This window comes from Sphaerodactylus townsendi, linkage group LG01 (genome assembly GCF_021028975.2).
Source record: "Sphaerodactylus townsendi isolate TG3544 linkage group LG01, MPM_Stown_v2.3, whole genome shotgun sequence".
Lineage (NCBI taxonomy): Eukaryota > Metazoa > Chordata > Lepidosauria > Squamata > Sphaerodactylidae > Sphaerodactylus > Sphaerodactylus townsendi.
In genome coordinates this window covers 63,166,765-63,190,000 of record NC_059425.1, presented here as the reverse complement: position 1 = coordinate 63,190,000, position 23,236 = coordinate 63,166,765, and the positions used below count along the sequence as shown (strand labels likewise).

At 43.9% G+C, this 23,236-nt stretch overlaps 1 long non-coding RNA gene across 1 annotated transcript in view; it reads right to left on the bottom strand.

Annotated features, from left to right (window-relative positions):
* LOC125439710 overlaps nt 1-5,829 on the bottom strand; it is a 50,479-nt gene extending 44,650 nt beyond the window's left edge. Inside the window, exon 1 of the long non-coding RNA XR_007245570.1 lies at nt 4,909-5,829. This is a non-coding gene — a long non-coding RNA (uncharacterized LOC125439710). The remainder of the gene's footprint in view (nt 1-4,908) is intronic.
* Nucleotides 5,830-23,236: the final 17,407 nt, after the last annotated feature.

Genomic DNA, 23,236 nt, shown 5'->3' with positions numbered 1-23,236 from the left:
GAGATTCAACTGAGCCATCAATACACCGGCACAATCTTTTAGCCTTTTCTTGCTTATTAAATCTGCCTTGTAACAAGGCAGAAGGCATAACATTAAACCTGGCGAGCATTATGGCTCTGAGCAGGGTTTATTAAGCAATACAGGTAGTGTGCCAAGTGGCCCCATTCAAATGGGAGAGAAAAATAGAGGGGGAAGCACATTTTCTTAGCTGCGGTGATTAGGGTAGAGAACTCTCTATCCAATAGTTGACCTTTTAATTTTCTGTAAGCTTCTGAATAGGACAAAGGGCAAAGTGAATCCACTGACAGTCCAACAGAAGCCATTTTTTCTTCAATTATGGAAAACCAGGGGTTGGAATGGGTGTCAGAGAACAGCCGGTGGACCAGGGAATTACAGTCTGAGAGAAAATGAATTTGCAGCCAGAATCTAAAAGCCCTCAGCCAAGCGGCTGATTCCAAGGAGTTTTGACCTAACTCCAGACAAAGGGCTGCACAGGGCATGCAATTTGGGAGTCCAGTTATCTTATGAAAAAATTTGGATTGAAGAGAATTCAAGGAGTGGTTAATAGCTTGAATCCAAATTGGGACTCCGTAAAGCAATCTCGAGGCGACTTTGGCATTGAAAAATTTGAGGGCAGGAGGGATAAAGGAGTGGCCACTGCTGTAAAAGAAACATAGTAATGCTGACATACTGTTAGATGTAGCTAGGAGAGCGGCCTTCCTGTGGGTTGCCCATGAAAGGTTAAAGGACAATGAGAGGCCAAGGTACTTATAGCACTTAACCTGTTCAGTTTGGGTACTTTTCATTGCCCATGTGAGCTGCTTAAAGCGCCTAGAGAAGACCAATACCTTGGGTTTTTCATAATTAATTGTCAGTCTGTTGGATTCACAGTAGTCCTCACAGCGCTTCATTAAGTGTCTGAGGCCAACTCTGGATCAAGAGAGAAGGACAGCATCATCTGCACAGAGCAGAATTGATACATGGGAGGTACCCAGTTTTGGGGCATGGCAGTTCACTGCTGAGAGAGCAGAGGGGAGGTCACTTAAGAAAAGATTGAAAAGAGTGGGGGCCAGGACGCAGCCCTGTTTGACCCCTTTGGAAATTGAAATACTGTCTGTCAAGAGGCCTTCGTGGGAACACTTGATCCGGCAACTGATATGTTGCTAACTTGAAAATGGAGAAGGGGATTTTTTTCAATGAAGAGGAACTGACTCAAGGTTTCCCACTAAAGACATCTTTTGGAGTGTACTACTTGTGTTTATGCTGCCAGTTCCTGGGTCTACCATTTATACTGGGTGCTCCAAATTAGCTTACAGATGTCAGACACTTTGAATCCATGCACCTGGCACTCAAGAAGCCCTCTGACTACAATAATCCTTAAAGACTGTTTAATCTGAAACTGGAATACTCTCTTGAGAGTGCTTAAGACTTTACAGAATCCAAGCCAGATGTTCTAAGTACAAATATGAACAAATCACATTGGTTTAAAAGTCCACATTTTTAATGTAAGGACATTTTTACATATCTCACAACTCTTGTGAAAACTTTTTGAACACCACCAAAATAGGTGATCAAATCTGCACTAAATCAGGTTTTATTTATTTATTATTTGGTCTTCTATACCGCCCTATCCCCGGGGGGGCTCTGGGCGGTATACAACATAAAATTCTATCACAGTATAACCAAATAAAAGGAGCAAAGCTTAACTACACAGATAAATTACAAATTATACAGCTTCATCAATTTTAAAACATAACTACTAAATCCCTTAAAAACAGCGGTTGATACAATAAAAGACGTCCGGCAAGACCCATATTTAAAAACCCTCCCCAAGAGGGGGAGAATGGCGGGCACTATTAATATAGAGGGACCTTGATGTGAAAGGAGCAAGAGGGGGCACTTCATTCAGCGGCTGGTCACTCCAAAGGCCTGGTGGAACAACTCAGTCTTACAGGCCCTGCGGAATTCACCAAGATCCCGCAGGGCCCGGACAGCTGGAGGGAGAGTGTTCTGCCAGGCTGGGACCAGAGCAGTAAAGGCCCTGGCCCGCGTGGAGGCCAGCCGCATCATCGAGGGGCCAGGGACCACCAGTAAATTGGCCTCTGCTAAATGCAGAGACCGAGTAGGGACATATGGGGTAATGCGGTCCCGAAGGTACGAAGGGTCCCAGGCCGCGTAAGACCTTAAAGATCAACACCCACACCTTGAAGATGATTCAGAACTCGACTGGAGCCAATGCAAATGGTGCAACACAGGCTGAATATGACCCCTGTGAGCTAACAAGCCACTGCGTTTTGGACCAGCTTTAGCCTCCGAATCAAATGCAAGGGAAGGCCCGCGTAGAGCAAGGCACAATAGTCTAGCCTGGAGGTGACCATTGCATGGATCACAGTGGCTAGGTCTGCTTGGGAAAGGAAGGGAGCCAACCCCAGGCCTGACGAAGATGGAAAAACACAGTCCGGGTTGTAAAGGCCACCTGGGTCTCCATTGAAAGAGACGAATCCAGGTGGGCCCCCAGGCTGCAAACAGAGGAGGTCGGCGCCAATGAGACCCCCTCCCACACCAGCAACTGGAAATCCCCAACCACTCCCTCACCGCCAAGCCAAAGGATCTCCGTTTTCGATGGATTCAGTTTTAACCTGCTCTGCTGCAACCAACCAGCAACTGCCTCCAAACAATGCTTGTAGAGCTGTAGGGGCGGCGACCGCTCCCCCCTCCATCAACCGCTCCCCCCTCCATCAACAATTTTAAAGATAATTCTGTTTTTTAAAAATGATTTCACACATCAAATAAAAGAAGAAATTATGTTTTTAGATTTTCTTCAGTTAGAGAGTAAAATTGAGAGAGTAAAATGCCTTATTTTTTATTTCCTACAATAGTTTTTGAAAGAAAGGGTGAATTTTTCTGATAATTTGAGTTAGAGTGAAGCTCAAGTGAGGAAGTCTTCAGTATCTGTTTAAGAAAGCATAGCATCCCAGCAATGTGCTTAACTGTTCTCATCCTCAATGTCTATGGGGTGCTGCCACATCTTTTCTTTTGCCTCCTGGTTTTATCACCACAGAAACTGTTGCAGTATTTTCAAGCCCTCAGTTGTTATAGTTACTTGACTAATTGCAAGAATCTCACAGTGACTGACAAAGTTAGAGCGCTCTTTCCCTTCATATTCCCTGAACTGTTTTATCAGAAAAAAATGTGTTTATATTGTTAAACCCACATCTTCCAAAAAGAAGAATGCTGAGGAAGATATTGGTACAGGCTGGTCGTCTCAGTCACAAAACTCAGCAGTATTCAAAGGCTTTTAGCCCCCTACCTCCTCAACATACTTTTGCACCATTTGTATTGCTTGATCATGACTTTCTTACCCCAACCCATGCTGGCCCATGTTATTTCACTGTCTGAGACACAAAATCCAAAGGCGGCTTCTCCAGACAGTAAAAAAATAACACTTCATGAAATAATGGACAACTTGCTGCTCTTTAAGAGTACCCCAAATTTTCAGCCAGATAGAACCAACGTAGCCATTTTTGCCAGGTTGCCACACCAAATGCTACTGAGCATGTTCACATGCAGTGGACCATTCACCTTCAGAGACGAAAGCCCTAAGTCCTTCAGTTGCCCACACTTGGAATCAGATTCCAGTGCACAATAGAAAATGTTGATGAAAGCATCTATATAACGTCTCATTTTAAATGTTATGACGTTTCATTTTAAAGGTAGGAAATTCTGATGGGCCAAACTACCTATAGCATCATGTGTTTGTCACTGGGAACTGAAGCCATACTGAACTTTCAAGTTCCCCATGAAAACTCAATTCCAAATCACTGCTGGGTCCAGACTTGGACTGAGGGAGAGTTTTAGCTACCTCCCACCACATTGTTTTCCTTACTCATTGCAGCCTTGGGGCTAGTTACTCCATGTGGGAGCCGCAGGTGCAAAGCATTCAGTATACATGCAGCCCCCTCATGAAGCAAATAACTCACCTGGACCATTTTGGATTCAGAAAACAGCTTGAGGGAACTGACGTCTGCACATCCCCTGCTCCATGGCCCCAATCCAAATTGCACCGCTGTGACACATCAGCATAAGTTCTCAAGGGGAACCTGCAACTGCTGCATCACATGGCAATCATATATTACACTAACATGTGGTTTGGGCTGAAGTGAAAGATTTCCTGATACTCTGATTGTCAAAAGCATCCCCCACAACAAATACCCACATCAAGGAAATATTTTGGTGACCTCTGCATTTGAGAGGATGATGACCTTCCAGGGCTGATACAAGTGGCTATTTCCAAGAAAAAGCAGTCCAATATCATGAATCTTTAAAATAAAGAAATCATTTTCCTGATTTAAAAAACCAGACTGAACATAGTTTGAATAAAACACATCTTGTCTAATTTTGTTTTGCAAACCATTGAAAAATGTCTAAATTTTGCCTAGTTTGTCGTCACAAAGATAGCGATATCTTGATAAGGGCGAATTTCTGAGGCTAAGCGCAATAACACAAGGTAGGCAGTTTTGACAATAAATATTATTTTATGTTCTGGACATCCGCAAATCTTAACAATGCATGACATACATTTATGGAGATCCCCTCATTACTATTAAGAAGCTGGTTACAATAACAAACCCTACAGCAACCCCCCAAAAACCCAACCTTCTTGAGGTAGGAAGGAGAGATAAGTCCAGTTAATTGGGAGGGGACATGATCTGAAGGCACTTCATGCTATGACTTTGCCCAAACTTATTAGTTCTGGTCAGCATCTGGATGAGGCACCTTTTGGGAATTCTGTATATGCCAACATGAGTAGCATGGAACAAAAGTAAGATAAAAGCAGAAACTGTGGATGAAAGTGGTGAGGCCATGAATGGAACGAAAGAAAGAGATCCGAAGGAAAGATTTACTCACATGCCATATGGCGAAGAAGATGAGGGCAGCGCACAGCACCAGGGACAGCATATAGCAGAAGGCAGCAAACGTGAAGGCCATGGCAGGAGAAAAGCCCTGCCAAACAGGCTGGTGGGCACCCGACTCAGGAAACCAGCCGCCTTCGCAGGAGTCCAAGGCGGAAAGAGTTTCTTCCTCTCAAATTAAAGACGGAGCCACACACCCACTCCCTTCAGGAAAATCGCCCACACGTAGGAAAAAAACATTTCTCAAGCATGAACAGCACACTAAAATTCAAGAGGATCACCCCCGCTTTTGCAGAAGCTGTCACCTGCCTCCTGGGAACAAAGGGACCTATTTCCTCCCAAACTCCCGGTCCAAGCAAGCTGACAGGGCAACGGGGCAAGTCATCTTAGAGAGAGAACAGTACCCAGAGTGGGGGGGGGGGGGCTCCCTGCTTTCTCAGCGGACAAGTTCTCCCAGAGCCCAGCTCCCTTCCCGGGAGAGAGCCATTGCGTGTCACAAGAGTCGAAACGGAACGGGAATCAAGAGAGCCTCGCTAGATCTCTTCGGGAACCGGCTCTTCCCTCTAGAAGCGGATGACAGCCCGTAAGGAGCGCGCTCATCGGCTTCCTCCACTTCTCAGCAAGGCTGCCTTTGTTCCGTGGTCTCGTTAGCAGGATTCGGTGACCCTCCACTTGCCTCCCCTCGCCGCTTCTCCACAGTCGCCTTTTCCGATACCGGTGGAGAAAAATGTCTTTCATTCAGCCGGCGGTGGCAGCTGCTTTGGAAGAAAACGAGGAATGACGTTTACCTGATCTTGAGGTCTCGCTCACTATCCTTTCTGCTGCTTCAGGCTGACCCCTCCAGGGGCACAAGCTCACCGGATTCCCCTCTCTTTCCCTGCTCTCTAACTTGTGCGGATTCTCTCGAGTTTTAGCAAAAGCCCCGAAGAATCCACGTGGCTCCTACATGCGGATTGACGGAAGTCTTTTTCTCTTCTCCTCCCCTTTCCACACCCCTCCTCTTTGCCAAAATGATCTTTTTTTTAACTTTAGGGTCGTTTCAGGCTAACTGTTAAATGGCAGGGGCAGAATCAGAGATCAAGTTTACTCAAAATCCTATTCAGGTCTATTCAGCGGGGCTAACTCCCCAAAAAGTGTTCTTAGCATTTCACTGTAGTCATCTCGCAAAAGGAATTAATAAAGTGCTCCCTAGAAGGCAAGAATTTTTAAGCATGCCTTTGAGTTTATCTAAATGTTACTTAAATGGGAAATCCACAGCCCAAAAACCACAAAAGAGGCCACATTTAGGTCATAATGAAAGCAGACCAGTTGTATTTCATGGCTTTTTCCCAGAAGTTCTGAAGAGAATAAAGGACCGATGTCCATTTGACAGAAATCAATTTCCCTGGAGAAAAGGGCAGTTTTGGAGGGCAGACTCCATGACATTGTTCAAATCTCTCTCCTTCCAAACGCCAGACTCTCCCCTCAAATATGCAGGAATTTCCAGACTTGGAGTTGGCAGCCCTACTGAATATTTAAAATTTTCAGTTACGTCATTTGATGCTCATGGTTGTGTTTCTCTACAGATTGTTTTCTAGAATTACAGAAGCTTTGGAAGGACAGCTTAACTTCACATGGATCCATTCAGTTTGATCATGGAAACTGACCTTTGGTATTTCCAAAATACCATTTTCTTAGCAGATCTACACAGCTCAAACTCTGCTTGCAAATCTACCCATGTCTGAGGTCTCCACTTCACCTAAAAAAAAATTAACAGAAAGATTAATATCCATGCTGGGGAAAGCCTTGATATTCAAATGGCAACACATAACATTTCAGCTACAAGGACTGCAGGAAAGTGTCCCATCCTTTTAACAGAGCCTTAATGTATGGGAATGGGGGGAATGGGTTGATGAGCCTTTTCAGATCATGCAGGTGAATGACATCACCTGGTAAATAACATGTCATTAAGCCCCTTTTAAAGATACAGAGCAAGTTTTTGCCAGATGGTTAGCAACCCTATCACTGTTGAATAGACTGGGAAACTGATGCATTTGGTAGTTTTCCATTGTATATCTATAGCTAACAAACATAGCCAGCACCACTTCAAAATTACAAAATGCATAAGTTTCTGATCCTTGCATTACAAATAAAGCAATATCATAGGAATCGGGGGGGGGGGGGCAACTTGCCACCAGACTGAGTCATTCAATTATTCATAAATATTTTCAAATAGTTTTTTTTAAAAAAATTGGAGAATATCTTGATTATATGCCTCCACCATTTGTTAACACTGTATTTCTCTCTTTCTCTCCCCCTCATTACCATGGCTATGTCTCACTTCCCCTTTAGTCTGTTTTATTTCCCTACACTTTCACCATCAGCTCCAACCTCTGGCAAATCAACTGAAGGTGCATAAGAGTTCTGACTTAGAAACAAGAGAATAGAATTTTTTTAAAAGACCTTACCTGTTATGCAAACTTAATTGATGTATGATTCAGTCACAGATGTATTGCAAATGCTGTTTGGTCTGTAATTTAAATCTGATCGTGATGTCTGGCTGTGTTATAGAAACAAAAGAAAAAACAAAGAGAATTTTTCAAAAATCAGTCTGTCATCCTTATTCTTCAACCTTTTAAAACTTCTCTCTCATCCTCAAGGCTCCTTTATCCTATGTAAGTACATGTTCCATTAACCCCTTTTGTGTCTTTTGCATCGATAACAAATTGTGTTCCTCGTCTCCTTAAAAAAGGATATGGTATGATTGAGAAGGCATAGAAAAGGCTGAATAAAACGGTGGGGGATATATTTTTTTCTGACTCACAAAAACTGCATCAGTTGTAAGGGAATGGGGACAACTGGATGATGTGGCAGAGGTTTTTTATAGAGATAACTGGTGTGGGGGTTTGTAAACTCTCCATATCATAAGCTATTGTTGAAGGATGTTGTTATATTGAGAACAAGTTTTAAACATGGTAGCTTACCAAAATAGCAGAGATAGCAACTATGAGCATAATGGGCATAATTAGACATCCTTAAATGGTTGGAATCTATTTTCTATTCCTAGCATTCATGATTTAATACATCTTTGTCAAAGTCAAAATATTCCTGAGCAATGTTTCTACAGAATCATCCAGTGCTTATTAGTCATTTCCATGCCTACAACAAACCTGTAGTTCTATGCCCCATATTCTGTGGAACTGACACAATGACAAGTTAAGAATGATGGCTAACTTTTAAGGGGACTGAAATTCATTGTTCAGATAAACTATTCCTGCTTAAAACTGCTGCTGTATTAAAATGCTATATTAAGCTATTTTAAAAAAAGAAGACGCTCAGCATCTAGGAGAATACATTCCGAACTTTAATCATCTGAACCAAATCCCCTCTGCTCTTTAGTATCTTTTTATGTAAATAAGTTAGTTAAATATAACAGAATACTCACCAGAAACCTTTGGTAAGAATTGTTATTGCATGTCATTGTGCACTTTTCACAGTGGCAAAGATATCACACAGAGAAAATAATGCAACTGGTAATCTGATATGATCATTATCCAACCTGTTAGCATCCATCTTCAAATCGACAAAATTAACATCTGTCAGATTCAGAAGGTCACCCTGCTGGGATCCGCACAAATACTACACCAATACATTACAACTTCCAAGGCCTCTAGGTGAGGCTCGAATTGTAATGAAGGCCAACAACCAGCTAAAGAGCTGGCAGCTGTGATATCAACCACAATAATAAGTGAGGCTCGAATAGTAATGAAAAGCCAACAATCAGCTAAAGAGCTGGCAGCTGTGATATCAAACAAAGTAATAATAAGCACTAACATTTGTCACAAAAATCAGATGGGCCCTTCTCTAGCCCTCCATCCCAACAGCTGCTGCCTTAAGGTTCAGCCAAGCCCGAATCCAGTCTGCACGGCCTTCATTTGGTGCCCCAGGTGTGTGCTTGCTCTGTCAGCCTGCCACTCTGGCAGGGTGGTGAGACAGAGGTGTCAAATGCAGCCCATACAGGTGCCCCTCTCTGGCCCTCATCCCCTCAGCCGCTGCCCCACCAACACTGGTCTGGTGGACATGCCTGCATCTGCCCAATATGAATCCCTCTGCATGTGTGTTCACATGTATCCTAACCAAAAGCCATGGCCACAAAGTTTACCTTCCTTGATGCGGTTCCCATCAGGAGAATCCATGGGGGGCGGGGGTAGCATTTCCCAGTTCTGGCAGGGGTGGGGAGAGTCCTTGACAGAAGCTGGTTATAGAAAGACTAAAGACTCATGTGGGTACTATTTAAACAAGCACGCACGCAAGCACGCACACACAAACACAAGCTCAGAGCTGCAGATGGCCCCAGCTGGAGGCAGAGAGGGCCCCACAGGTGATGCCCTGCTTCCCCAGGTCTCCTGGTGCTTTACTGGCAGGGAGCTGCTGCCAGTTTCTCTCCAGCCACAAATGGGGGACTGCAGCAATGGCATCTAAGCAGCAGATTGCCTGCAACAGCAGCTGCTGGGGAAGCAGACTAGGGACTCTCCACAAGGCCACAGCAGAGTATCAGGAAGGGGAATTCCTAGAGGGGACAAGAAGAAACTCTCCTGTCAGGTTGGTGACCAGGATAGTGAAAAAGTCCTAAAAGACCAGCTGGACTAGAAAAATGAGGCTGTGTTTTAAAAAGCACATGAGGCCAGCTCTATAGCTATCAGACCATCTGTGGTAATGCCAATTTTTGCCAGAGCAACAGTAGTATGAATGGATGACCTGTCACAGGACCCAGAAGTGGATCCCATTACCCGCACATCACTTCTTAGGATCCAGCAGGCTGCATAGTTCACAGCTGATGCCTCACTTGATAACATGCAACTTTACACTTAATCTCAGGCAACGAATGTCCAAGTTTGCCACAATTTATTGATAAAAAATTGGAAGGCGTACATTGACTAATGCTAACCTGGCAACTGAAAAGTCTTCTACTTGGAGAAGTGGCACTTCTAGAGCAAGGTGCTTATAGAGCAAGAAAAATGAGAAGGCTATGCCACGTTCTTCCTCCTTACCAGTGAAAGATAAAGAAGGCAAGGGCAAGGGGCAGCCATTCTTTCATTCCTTTTTTCCCTTTTGATCCTTCAATGCCAAAAACCAAAAGGGATATAGAACCTCCAGAAGTTACACCTTCAGAGGCAGGTCCTTACCCACTGAAGAAGTCAGGTAGAAATACCAGTACTTGACCACATGATAGGAGGTCACATGGCACTCTTCTCCCAGGCCTGGGAGAGGACTGTAATAGACAAATGGATTCTGGGTATTGTCAAGGATGGATACAAAATAGATGTAATTATAATGTAACAAGGTCTGCTCATTAACAAGATCAGTTCATTATGGTGTACCGTGTTTCTTCGAAAATAAGACAGTGTCTTATAATAATTTTTACTCCCAAAGATGCGCTATGTCTTATTTTCAGGGGATGTCTTGTTTTTCCGCTCCACAGCTGCTCTGGTGTTCTGTTCGACTGGCATGCCTCCAAGCAAAAACTTTGCTATGTCTTACTTTCGGGGGATGTTTCATATTTAGCACTTCAGCAAAACCTCTACTACGTCTTATTCTCAGGGGATGTCTTATTTTCGGAGAAACAGGGTAGCAAGCTTTTTTTCTGTTGCTCCAAAGACTAGGACAAGGAGCAATGGATTCAAGCTTCAGGGAAAGATATTCCATCTAAACATTAGGAAGAACCTTCTGATGGTAAGGACTGTTTGACAATGAAATACACTGCCTCGGAGTGTGGTGGAGTCTGGAGATTTTTAAACAGTATCTAAATGGCCATTTGTCAAAGGTGCTTTGATTGTGTGTTCCTGCATGGCAAGGGGATTGAACCTGATGGCCCAGTGGCTCTTCCAACTCTATGATTCTATGATTCAAGTCTTTGAGAGGCCAAATAAATGCAGCTTACCCCTCAAGACAGGTTTTATTTTTAGATAGGATACATTTTTATCCTGTGGATACAGTGTTTATTTTAATCCAGTGGTAAGTCTAAAAAATATCAAAGTAACCTGGACTGACCTGCTAGAAGCAATGTTCTTAATTATTATTTCTGTACAACATACTAAGTTCCATTAACTAGAGCAAGACAAATGCTAATCAAGCTTCACATTTATGCCAGAATCTGCTGAATTCACAAACAGTTCTTTGGTCTGTTTATCTTTGTACATCTGAAAGTCTTTTTCTCTTGCAAATGTTGAAGATAAATTATTTATCAATAACAGCACATTGGAGACAGTTACTGTTAAAAGACAATGGAACAATAAGTCTTTAAAGCAGCAGTCACTATCATTTGTACAGTATTGTGTTACATTTCCTCCAACACCTGAATATTTATCATCTATGTTAATATGGATGGAAAAATAGCAGATGGCTTGCAGATAATCTGTGAAAACTATTCTGTTCTCAAACAGATCTACAATCTAAAAATACAGAACATGGTTTCAACATCCACAGAATTGTAGTGCAAACTGATTAAGTAGGACTGATACTGTACGGTTACAATTTTAGTTAGCTGCTGCATTTTTAACCAAGAGTTCCTCAATCAAGACAACTCTTTTGCAAAAGCTACATCACAAAATTTAATGTTGCATCGGCTGGGTTATCAGCCTCCAGGAGATACCAGATACCAACCTACTATTATAGTTGATCTCCAGACAACCAAGATCAGTTCCCTTCATAAAAATGGCTGCTTTTTGCCCTGTTGAGGTTCCTTCCCTTCCCAAATGTCATCCTCCCTAAGGTCCACATCCAAAATCTCTTGGTGTTTCTCAACTCAGAACTGACAACAGGATACACCAGTGAGGCAAAAATGTTATGGCAGTGTTATGGGCAGATCCTTCGTTACAAATGAACTTTAAAGTTTCAACTGACTTGAACTGTTAACAGCACTTCCCGTTTGTTCTATCAGCAGCAACATTGGAGAAGCTATACAAATCTTTATGCCTGGATACTAGATGAAATCAGTTTTTGAGTTATCTGTCAAAGTGTTGACTTCTTAAGGACATGCATGTCACTCCCATTCTGCAAACACTCAACCGGTTACCTATCAGTTACTGGGTTCAATTCAAATTTCTGGTTATCACCTATGGATCCCTGAATGGCCTTGGACCCATAGACCTACTATGCTCCAATACACCTGCTTCATTCATCCATTCCAGGCGAAGCAAAGCTGTCATTCTGCAAAAGGTTAAGATCAGTTGCTACCTGTTCATGCACATTCTCTGATGCCTCCATCTTATGTTACATCCTGCCTGAAATTATCAGTAGCCTTGTTTCCACTACCATACACAGACATATTTTTACAATTTTGCAGAATGTACAGAACAGAAATATCCAGATGGGCATTTTAGGAGTAGAACTGTAGTCCTAAGGAACTGCTCAGGAGGTCCCTTGCGCGTGGGAACATGATTGAGTCTATTCCAATGCTTATTGTACGTATCCTCCCGCCTTGTTTACTGGAACGTTTTCTACCTTTGTAAACCCATTTCTTCACTGTATTATGACATGCCTTAGAGAGTTGTTTGTTTGCATTGCTTTCCAAGTCTGTAATCTTCCACTGCCTTGTTGATCGGAGGTCTCTTCCTGCTGTCTGGTTGAACTGTTTTTCATATTTCATAACCTGTCTTGATTCTCAGTGAAAATGGGGGGATATAATTGAAGATGATGAAAATTTTAATTCTGTTAATTCTGGCTTTCCACTCAGTGGTGAACAATTGAAAACATTAAAACAAACTTTGAAATACATAGTAGAAAAATGATAAAACAACAGTTAAGTAAAATGCACACCCAGCTGAAATATATACAAGAAGTCAGGTCAGCGAAGGAACATCAGACAAAACAAGTAAGTCTTGTCGGCAGAAGACAATGATAAAGGGAGATAGATGGCTGTACCTGGAGAGGGAATTTCATAATTTTAATGCCATGATGGAGCAGGTTTCTTCTTGGATTGCCACCCTTAAAACCTCAGTCAATAGAGGGCGGCACACAAGTAAAGGCCCCTGAAGATGACCAGAGTAATCAGGTAGGTTCATATGGGAGTTGGCAGTCCTTAAGGTATGTGGGCACCAATCTTTAAAGGTCAATATCTATACCTAAAATTGGGCCCAGAAACAAACTGGGAGCTGCTGGAGATTGATATGGTCCCTACAACTCACTCCTGTCACAGATAAGCAGTTCATGTGATATATGTGATTTAGGTCAGGGATGGAAAAATGTTGATCATGGGGGATCAGAGCCCTTGAAAGACCCCACCACTAGAAAATTACTTAGCAGTAATGGTGACAATGCATAGTTAATATTAGCATCATCTTTGTACAGGCATGTCCCAGAAGACATAATTTAACAGCATACTATATGTATACCACTAATACTGTGTTTCTTTCTGTACAATGATGATGCCAGCACTGAGTGTATCACTGCCATCTTGATTGGTGGGTTTTTCAGTTGTGAGGAATCAATATCAGCAGCTCAACTGGACTGTAGAGTTCTGCAGCCTGTCTACCTTTATTTGTAGACCAGTGTAGTATAATAGCTAAAGTGATGGAACTAGCATCTGGAAGGCCCTGATTTAAATCCCTGCTTTGCCATGGAAATTTGCTGGATGATCTTGGACCAATTACATACTCTCAGCCTACCTCACAAGGATGTTGTGAGGATAAAACAGAGGAGAGGAGAATGATGTAAACTGATTTGAAACCCCATTGGGGAGAAAGGCAGAAAATAAATGAAGCAAGTCAGTAAATAAATAAACAAACTGTGAAAAGTCCATCCCATCATGTATATTTATGCAGTTATTTTCTAATGTTCTTCTGTTAGCACACAATCAAGAGCTTAACCCACACTGTGTTTCATTATCAGTCCAGTGAGATTCCTTTACCAGTCACAACCTAATCTATTCATGTTATTTCTATAGCAGAGGGTATAACTTTCAGAATTAAACACTGACATCTCTCAGCTAACAAGTTTCACTTGCTTAGAAAGTTATTTTCCCTTCTACAAGCATGGCTGGCAAATATCCTGAAGGTAGCATGCAAATATGCACAGTCATGATATAACTAGCATGGCAGACTCCTGTACCAACTAAAAGTGAGCCTCCAAATCAACTGGAAAACCTATGTGCATTTCCCTATCCATGATGTTGATAAATGTCACACCTGCTCTGCCTAAAAGAATCACAACTTTTCTAAAGTCTAAAAGGTATATGGGGAAAGCTACCAGCAACTGCCACAACCTAGCCCTTCCCCCCACCCACTGAAGGAGTCGATAGATAAATCTTATTTTGTCCCCCTCTGCTTTTTTCTCCATCATGCCTTCATACTTGCAAGGAGAAAATATTTTCCAGAATTTCTTGATGCAGAAGACACCGGTATCTAAAATCCATCCCCTACATTTGCAAACTGTTTGCTGTTTCTGGGAGTTTGTCAGGTCTAGCGGCTGGAAGTTATCCAAGGCAAAGATCCAAGCAGGCAAGGCTACTAGGCGACTTTTGTGTACCCACACAATTAATTGCTCAGATAAAATATATCCGACTGGCTGTTGTGGGTTTTCTGGGCTGTGTAATTGTGATCTGTTGTTTTTGCTCCTAAGGTTTCACCCACATCTATGGCTGGCTTCTTCAGAGATCTGTCACAGCAAGACCACCTCAGAATCGCCCAGAAAATGCACACCAACAGCCACTTGGCTCCGAGCCTTTGACAATATATTATTATGGCAGGGTCAACAATTTTAAAGCTTTGATGGTATTTTTAGTTTGACTCTTACTGAGTTTATAGTTGTAATACAACCTTCTGGTCATCACCGGTAGTGATAAAGTGTGGCAGAAGTCTGCACATGCACCTTCTGGAAGGCAGCCACAATACATTGAAGATACTGCTGCTGAAATCCCTAATTTTACTACCTTACACCTTCACTTACATTTTGAGGCACAGACCACAGTAATATCTTTAGCAGAGCAGCATAAAAGAGACTAATATGCAGTTGCTGGTTTTATATAAATGAGTTTACTATTAGGGGGGTTACATAGAAGAAAATAAAGAACAACTTTCTATTCTAACACTCACTTGGACTCATTCCGCACATGCAGAATAATGCACTTTCAAACTGCTTTCAGTGCTCTTTGAAGCTGTGCGGAATGGCAAAATCCACTTGCAAACAGTTGTGAAAGTGGTTTGAAAACGCATTATTTTGTGTGTGCGGAAGGGGCCTGGGTTACATAGCTCTGCACCATGTGGTCCCACATGGTGCCTATCTAGCAAAGCAATTGCATCCACCTCGTGTGGGATGCAATTCAATGTGCTCAAAGAAAGAAACATACTTTACTTTATAACTTTCTGTCTATGTGACTAGTCCCGTGGTGGCGAACCTTTGGCACTCCAGATGTTATGGACTACAATTCCCATCAGCCTCTGCCAGCATGGCCAATTGGAAGGGGCTGATGGGAATTGTAGTCCATAACATCTGGAGTGCCAAAGGTTCGCCACCACTGGACTAGTCCAACATAGGCAATGCCAGGGCTAGCTGACCAATAGCTTAATCAATGAACTGGCCATAAAACTCTGACATCAGTAGCTAATTAGCATGCATATAGTTAATCCCTTCATGTCTGAATTGTGACAGACACTTGCAAATACCAACAACCCTCTTCTCAAGTGTTAGTCACAAGAAATATGCAAACATAAACTTTCATGAAGATTTTCAAACTTCATTCTGGTTAGTGGCTTGGTAAAGATGTCAGCCACCATTTCTTCTGAGGGACAATACTTGACATTGATCAGCCCCTTCTGCAATATGTTTCTCGTTGAAGCAATCTTGATTGCAATGTGTTTACTTCCTTTCTTGATGCTTTCACTCTTCATCAGAGCAATGCAAACTTGATTATCCTCAAATAGAGTGACTGGCTTAAGTTCATCTATTTATTTATTTATTTATTTGTTTGTTTGTTTGTTTGTTTGTTTGTTTGTTTGTTTGTTTGTTTATTTACCGCCCTCCCCAAAGGCTCAGGGCGGTGTCCATCAACACTAAAACAATTTAAAACATCATAATATATAGATTACATAAAATAATATATAAAACCAAGACTATAGATGGCTTCAACCCCTCCCTCCCCCTTTATATACCCATGGGAAGCCAGATGTTCTTATGGTGGAGTTGACATCATCCCGGCTGGCCAAACGCCTGGCGGAACAGGTCCGTTTTACAGGCCCTGCGGAAACTTTGTAAGTCCCGCAGGGCCCTGATCTCACCTGGAAGCCTTTTCCACCAGGTAGGGGCCAGAGCCGTAAAGGCCCTGGCCCTTGTAGAGGCCAGCCGGATCACCTTGGGGCCAGGGATCACCAGTAGGTCCACCTCCGATGAGCGGAGGGGCCGAGAAGGGCGATATAGGGAGAGACGGTCCCTCAGATAAGCAGGGCCAAGGCCGCGAATGGCTTTGAAGGTCAATACCAAAACTTTAAGCATGACCCGGTACTCGATTGGCAGCCAGTGCAGTTGGTATAGGACCGGCGTAATCCGGTCCCTAGCTGTTGCCCCAGAGACGAGCCTGGCTGCTGCATTCTGTACGAGTTTCAATTTCCGGATCATGGCTAAAGGTAAGCCCGCGTAGAGCGAGTTACAGTAGTCTAATCTAGAGGTGACCGTGGCATGAATCACCGTGGCCAGATCGGAACGGGAGAGATACGGGGCCAGTTGCCGTGCCTGCCGGAGATGGTAAAAAGCTGCCTGGGCTGTCTGGGTGACCTGGTCCACCAATGATAAGGATGGATCTAGAGTCACCCCCAGGCTCTTGGAGGACGAAGTTAGTTTTAATGTCTCGCCAAGAAGCGTAGCCAGGCCAAAGGCCACCGGACACTCCCCACGGCCCAGTCACAGGACCTCCATCTTAGTGGGATTCATGCCACTATGCCAAAGTCCTTCAGTAAATCAATAATCCATTCCATTTCTTGACATGCACTATTGGCTGAAATGCATTCAGATTCTGTGTTTGATATGGCCACCATAGTTGACTAGTCCAGCTGATCAAGTTGTTTCCGTAGAAGAAGGCTTGTCCACATAGATTTGTAATCCACTTTATCTTCGCCCCAGTTTGTATCCATATATCCCACCAATTGTGGGTTCTTGCAGGGTGAAATCTTTTGTTTTAAGTCCATAGTTTTGATGAGATATTGGCCCAGTCTTTTGACAGCATTCCAATCATGGTGATTGTTTGAATTCGTCTTTCTGCTCAGAATTCCAACAGCTGCTGATATGCTGGCCTTGCGACTGTGCTCAGGTATAGCAGCTTTCTAACTGCTTCTCTGTAGTTATGATTGTTTTCCGCTGGCTCTCCATTTTCAACGTTCAGGTATTCAGGATTCATTGGTGTCCTTACTCCTTTGGCATCTTTTATACGCACAGATTCTATAAAGTCCACTATTTTGGGTTTCTGGTTGAAAAGAAATCCTCCATCCTGGGTTCTCTCCTTTGGTATTCCCAAGTACTGCATTGCTTCTCCAAGCTGCTTGACTCCCACAGATTGGTTCAATGTATTGGCAATTTCTGCTGTATCCTCAACAATCCTCAGCAATTTCTGCTCTATCCTTGTCTGGCAACAAACTAGAAGATCATCAACAAAACAGTCGCTCTCAATAATCTCACTCCAGAGGGTACTGTGGCAGTCCAGCAGCCTCGGACACAGAGCCGGGGAGGTGGCGTGGCAATGCTCATCCGAGACACCATCTCCTTTAGGACGTCCCCTGTCCCGGTGATTGCTGGCATGGAGTGTTTAGGCCTTCATTGGGACTACCAAGAGAAACTGGCAATCCTGCTGGTGTACCGGTCACCTAGCGCACCTGCAGATAGCCTGTCACGGCTTTTGGAGGTCGTCTCTGAGTGGGCGCTGGAGCACACTCGCTTAATTGTGTTGGGCGACTTCAATGTCCATGTTGATTCGGCCTCCTCATTAGTAGCCGCTGATCTAGTGTCATCCATGGTGACGCTAGGCCTCTCTCTTATAAATACTGGTGTCCCTACTCATCAAGGAGGCCACACTCTGGACCTAATCTTTGCGGCAGGTGTGCATGTGATCTTATCCTCTGTAGAAAGAGTGCCGTGGTCTGACCACTATGTCCCAAAGGCTTGGATTGAGGCTCCTATGCCCCCGTCTAGGTGACGGGCATATTTTAGCCCGCCCGCGGAGACTAATGGAACCAGAACGGTTCCAAAATGCTCTACGGGAACTCCCACCCACTGGCGCTACCCTAGATGAGCTGGTAGAGAGCTGGGATACCAGACTCTCTGAAGCCATTGACGGTATCGTTCCAAAGCGCCCTCTCTGCACCTGCACCAACCCAGCTCCTTGGTATACCGAGGAGCTGAGGAAGATGAAAAGGGAACTGAGACAGCTTGAGCGAGGGTGGCGGCAGGCACTTGACGAGGGGTCAAGACACTCATATCGAACGTTTATGAGGTCCTATGAGGGTGCTATGAAGGAGACGAAGTGGGCATATTTTGCTTCCGCTATTGAGTCAGCTAGTTCGCGCCCAGCACAATTGTTTCGTGTAATTCGGACATTGACGACCTCTTCAATAGGTCCAAAAGAGACTGATTTGGTGCTAGGCTATGAGGCATTTGCGAATTACTTCACGCACAAAGTCCTAATTGCCAATCCCTTCCTGCCACTATTGATACGGTATGTGAACTAGAGGCCCGTGGGCCGTCTTTGGGTCCTTTCTTGGACCACTTCAGCCTACTTGACCTGACGGATGTTGACAGGATCCTGGATGCTGTATGATCTACCACTTGTCCTTTTGACCCGTGCCCTTCCTGGTTGGTGAAAGCTAGCAGGGAGGAGCTTCGGAGCCACCTTTTGGATATAGTCAACTGCTCCCTTGAGCAAGGAGTTTTCCCTGGTCGGCGTAAAGAGGCAGTGGTCCGCCCGCTCCTAAAAAGACTGCACTTAGATCCTGGAGATCCGGCCAATTACCGCCAGTTTCTAATTTACCATTCTTGGGCAAGGTAATTGAGCGAGCGGTGGCGGCTCAGCTTCAGCAATTCCTGGATGACACAAACATATTGGATCCCTTCCAGTCTGGCTTCTGCACTGGTCATGGGACCGAGAAGGTGCTGGTTACTGTTGTGGACGATCTCCGACTACACTTGGATAGAGGCGGTTCGGCACTGTTGGTGTTGTTAGATCTCACCGCAGCGTTCGATATGGTAGATCATTACCTTTTGGTCCACCACCTCGCTGGTATCGGCATTCGGGATTCAGCCTTAAATTGGCTGCTCTCGTTCCTCCGGGATCGGGGACAGCAGGTGGCATCAGGGGGTGAGATCTCCAAGCGTCCCCATTATATGTGGGGTACCGCAAGGAGCGATACTCTCCCTGATGCTTTTTAATATCTACATGCACCCCCTGGCGAGTCTGGTTCAGAGTTTTGGGCTATGGTGTCATCAGTATGCTGATGACACCCAGCTCTTGTTCACAATGGAGGGCAGCCCGACCTCAGCCCCTGATGCTCTCCAGCATTGTCTTGATGCTGTGGCTGGTTGGTTGAGTGCAAGTCGGCTGAAGTTGAATCCCACTAAGACTGAGGTCCTGTGACTGGGCCGTGGGGAGTGTCCAGTGGCCTTTGGCCTGGCTACGCTTCTTGGCGAGACATTAAAACTAACTTCGTCCTCCAAGAGCCTGGGGGTGACTCTGGATCCATCCTTATCATTGGTGGACCAGGTCACCCAGACAGCCCAGGCAGCTTTTTACCATCTCCGGCAGGCACGGCAACTGGCCCCGTATCTCTCCCGTTCCGATCTGGCCACGGTGATGCATGCCACGGTCACCTCTAGATTAGACTACTGTAACTCGCTCTACGCGGGCTTACCTTTAGCCATGATCCGGAAATTGAAACTCGTACAGAATGCAGCAGCCAGGCTCGTCTCTGGGGCAACAGCTAGGGACCGGATTACGCCGGTCCTATACCAACTGCACTGGCTGCCAATCGAGTACCGGGTCATGCTTAAAGTTTTGGTATTGACCTTCAAAGCCAGTCGCGGCCTTGGCCCTGCTTATCTGAGGGACCGTCTCTCCCTATACTGCCCTTCTAGGCCCCTCCGCTTGTCGGAGGCGGACCTACTGGTGATCCCTGGCCCCAAGGTGATCCGGCTGGTCTCTACAAGGGCCAGGGCCTTTATGGCTCTGGCCCCTACCTGGTGGAACAGGCTTCCAGGTGAGATCAGGGCCCTGCGGGACTTACAAAGTTTCCGCAGGGCCTGTAAAATGGACCTGTTCCGCCAGGCGTTTGGCCAGCCGGGATGATGTCAACTCCGCCATAAGAACATCTGGCCTCCCGTGGGTACATAAAGGGGGAAGGAGGGGCTGAAGCCATCTGTAGTTTTAGTATTTTATATATTATTTTATTGTAAATTATGTATTTGATGTTTTAAATTGTTTTAGTGTTGATGGACACCGCCCTGAGCCTTTGGGGAGGGCAGTATATAAATATAAATAATAAAATAAATAAATAAAAGTGAGAACATATTGGTACTGTCCATTTTTCATTCTTCAGAATAAGCCTGGCTCAGCTTGTCCTTGATGAAAGCCTTGTTTCCTTAATAGATCTGTTAGGGTTTCATTCCATGCTCTAGCTGCCTGCTTTAAGCCATACAAATTTTTCTGTAGTTTGCACACAAGCCATTCATTTTTGGGTTTTGGAATTCCTTGTGGTAACCTCATGTCGATTTCCTCTGATAGTTCTCCATTGAGAAAAGCAGTCTTGATATCCAGATGCTCTACATGCTTCTTTCTTGATGCTGCAATACTTAACAATGTTCTGAGAGCTGTCCACTTGTTTTTCTCAGGTGAGGGCAACTGCATCATTTACTCACAGCTTATGAGCTCAACTTCAGATTGAAAATGAGCATAACATACATAGTCATTAAACTTCTTTGGCATGACCCTTTTGTTGGCTCTCTGTGACTTTCTCTCAGTGGATGAGTTATCTCCTTCTTCTGGCCAGGCCTGCTCTGTCGCCCCTTCTAACTGGACCACTTCCAGATCTGCTCTGGGTACAACAGGTGCCTTACTGACCAATTCTGAGAAGGTGGTTTCCTTAGCCTCTGGACCAGGCCTCAGCACTGCACAGCCCTGGTCAGAGACCTTTAGGATATCACTTTCATCCATATATACAGCATTCAAAATTTCAGCATTGCCAGTTTCAGGGTTCAGTTTGCCATCTGAATGAAGAAAAGAGGACAACCAAAATCTCATATATACAACAAGGGGTCCTGGTCTAATATTGCATGCCATTCCCCTCCTTGATATTATTGTGAACTGATTTTCATTGCATCCAAGGAATAAAACAGTATACTGATCTAAATCTAAATCTTGGTATTTATTGTATAGCAGTAAAACCAACCCATTTGACCATTAGACCATTTTAAGGATTTTAGCCACAGAATCAATTACTGTTGTAAACATTTATTTTAGCATGCTCTAGGATGCACTAGCATGCATGAGTAAGTAATTTAAACATCTATATGATAATAGTTCGAATAATTTATATATAGCTATTACAAATGCATTTATTCAGAAAATTCAGCATGTTGTAATTTTGATGCACATATGGCATTAGCAAGCTTTGTTGTCAGATGAAAAGGTCACATGACATTACATTAGCATATTTCTCAGCATTTAATTAAGTATTGTTCTAAATTGGTGCAAACAGCTTGAAAATAAAAACTGGCCAGTATTCACCTTGTAGAGAAAAATAAAACAGACAAAAGCTGTCTTCCTCAAATCTGTATGTTTGCGGACTGAGCCAAAGCTGTGATTAAAAATTAAAACATGTTTGTTTCAGATCTAAGAGTCAAGTTGTTCTCTTCTTGGATTTTAGAACAGCAGTTTTTAAACTTATTGTCTCACTAGCATAATAATACTGCTTTAAATTATACCTCTCAGTGACATAACAGATTTTTACCCCAGGGAGTTAGCATACCTCATGCAACATCTTGTCAGGCCTGCAAATGCTGCTCCAGTTCCCCCCAGCAGGGAGTCCCCAACCACAACTACACGTCTCCTTTGAGGTTTTGCAGGAGCCATTCTATGAGCTGAACCTTCTATTGCTTGCACATTCTCTGAGGTCTGACTTTGTTGCTCCTGTGCCTGTTGCTTATCCTACCCCAGAAGGTTTGGGTTATGTAGATATAGCAAATATTCTCTTTTTCATGGGCATAAAAGGATAACTCTTCATAGATCTGACAGCTCAGAAAGACAGCAGAGAAGAATGTAAGACTTTGCGCATTGCGTGCATAAGTCTCCAATAAACTCTGAACTGAAGTTACATGTAGAGTCCTTAATGTTGGCACTACCAGACATGAGATGGACAGACCCTATCTCGGATGGGATTAATGAAAAAAGAGATGATGACATCATCTCCCCATGGAATGCTGAATGCATGCCACATTCCTTGCCAGTTAAAAGGAAAACACACACATACTTTCATCCCCTTGCTTTTTCTCATGTGTGTACATGAGGGAAACTGGTATCTTCTTCAGAGGACGGATCCTTGCACTTGCAAGAAAAGAAGTGTTTGCATGAAAGCACAGAAAGCAACATTTGCATGTGTAAGAGGAAAAATCTTTCCCCAGTCACCAGCGCCTAAAGCAAGCAGCCCCTTCTTGTGCGTGTGAATTCAGCAAACACATGCAATGCTGAGAAGCCCTTCCCCCCTTGTTCACCTAAGCCTGAGGATTCACGCACATCTATTTAGTGAACCAGCCACAGCTGTGCCCAATCAAGCTCAATCTGTTGAGATGCAAGCAGTCAACCTGCTCTAGAGAGCCATCACCTGTATCCTTTGAAGTGCAAATACAAAGCGCATTTACATCTACACAACTCCCTTTCAGCATCTCCAAAGCAAAGATTATTGGAGATAAAAGTCCTCTAAAAACAGCGAGTAAAGCCAGTAAAAACAGTGGTTTAAAGCAGAACCCCAGGGTGAATAGCTTCACGCAAGTAACTAGACTGAGAAAGGCGTCCCTAGCATCTTTTCAAACGGTTAAGGAGTTGCAAAAGGACAAAGCTATCTACTGGCCTAGTGTAACACTGCAGGAATAAATTCTGAAAGCACAGAGAGGCATTGCAGCGACAACCTAACCTACAGCAACAGTGCCATCTGGTGATTGAGGTCAGAACTGCAATTTAAAGTATTAGAACAGGGGACCCCTGTATTAGAAGATGTCAGGTAATTCTGAAGCTGTGCAACCTTCAGACTAAGAAGGCAAGAATCCTCCAGCAGTGCAGGCAAACACAGAGGATGAATGCTCACACAGCAACGGTGCAG